This window comes from Propithecus coquereli, unplaced genomic scaffold (assembly GCF_000956105.1).
Source record: "Propithecus coquereli isolate 6110/MARCELLA unplaced genomic scaffold, Pcoq_1.0 Scaffold332, whole genome shotgun sequence".
Lineage (NCBI taxonomy): Eukaryota > Metazoa > Chordata > Mammalia > Primates > Indriidae > Propithecus > Propithecus coquereli.
Genome location: NW_012148975.1, coordinates 1139828 through 1141452, shown reverse-complemented (window position 1 = coordinate 1141452; position 1625 = coordinate 1139828). Strand labels below are relative to the sequence as shown.

The 1625-nt window shown below is 35.0% G+C and overlaps 1 protein-coding gene across 3 annotated transcripts in view; it reads right to left on the bottom strand.

The window, feature by feature from the left end:
* Positions 1 to 1625, bottom strand: part of FSTL5 (follistatin-like 5) — a 920996-nt gene that overhangs the window by 280732 nt on the left and 638639 nt on the right. The window lies entirely within an intron of this gene.

The following is a 1625-nucleotide window of genomic DNA, read 5'->3' as shown; positions in this document are numbered from 1 at the left end:
ATTATAGATATTACAAATAAAATATAGACAATAATCTTTAGGATCTTCAGACTGAATTTCTCTCAAGTTAAATAAACAAAACAAAACAAAAGCTTCTGCTGTCCAGCTGCCTACCAACAATTTTCTTGGTAAAGTCAACACATCCAAAACAGTGCCTCATTTCAACTTCTTTTTCCTTTACTCCTGACTGCCTATCCTGCCGACCTATTCTATATTCTTTCCCTACATTTCTCTTAAAACTATGTCTATCTCTGTGCTTGCCTCTCTCCTTCCTTAATTCAGCTTCCCTGAAAAAAGCAACTTGCAAACTAGGAACCAGATCAAAATAAGCCAATTAGCTTTTTCAGGAATTTGGGCAGAAAGGCGATTGAGGAGTCACATACAGAAAAATTCATTCACCTGAATGAATATAATGGCACATTTTTACAGAAAGGATTAATAAAGGATTGCTAATTAAGAGATAAGATAGCATGATTCCTAAAGCTGCCTTGAATTTTAAAAAATCTTCCATTTCCAGTGGCTATTATAACTGGATAAAATTTGGTTCTGGTGTTTCCTGTGAATTCCCAGTCTCCCTTAGAACTACATATACCCTAACAGTAAATTCCTATTGTGTTAGGCAGATTAAGGGCATCTGTGTTCCTTGAAACATATATAAAGAAAAGGATGAGAAAGAAGAGAGAAGAAGGAGGAGAAAGAGAAAGAAGAGAAAATACAGATATTATTTCACTCAAAACTTACAATGTGCCTTATATAATGTTAACAGCTTTAAAATGTTTAATCTCATTAATTCTCACCAAAAATGAGTTAATTCTATTGTTATCTTCATTTTATGGATAAGAGAGCTGAGGCAAAGAGAGTTTAAATAACTTGCTTGAGGTCACATCGTTCCTAAGTGACTGAAGATTAATTGGAATCCAGACAGTCTGAATCCACAGCTCATGTTGCAAACCACTGTCATCCTGGCTTCTATAGTTCAGTGATGTGCTTTTATTCATTTGATGCAAAACAGAAGACAGGCAAAATGAAAGGTTTCAAACATCAAATGACTATCAATCAGTCTAACACATAATAGCAGAGTGTAACAAATCTATTTGTAATATAGAATGGCCAGAATTATTTGGGATATATTTTCCAAAAGGAAGCAGAAGTCTACAGAACATCACTCTCACACAACGGTTAAATTCTTGACCTACAATCAATCAGGCCATATAAAAATCCCAGCACTTAATACCACTTATTAGTTTAGTGACCTTCAGTAAATAATAACCAACTGAGTATCTCTTTTATTATAAATTTCCACCAGTGTAAATGGACATAAGAGTCCCTGCTTCATGGAGCTGTTTTTAGAGCTAATGGGATAATGAGGTAATGAGATAATCAGAAGTAATGTGAACCCATCCTATTAAAGAAATAAAATTATATATGCAATGCATGAAATGGGGATGAAAAGTCTAGTCACAGGGTTTCTTCTGTACTTAAGAATAAAATAAAAATATTTTGGCTGGGCGCGGTGGCTCACGCCTGTAATCCTAGCACTCTGAGAGGCCGAGGCGGGCAGATTGTTTGAGCTCAGGAGTTCGAAACCAGCCTATTAAAGAAATAAAATTATATATGCAATGCAT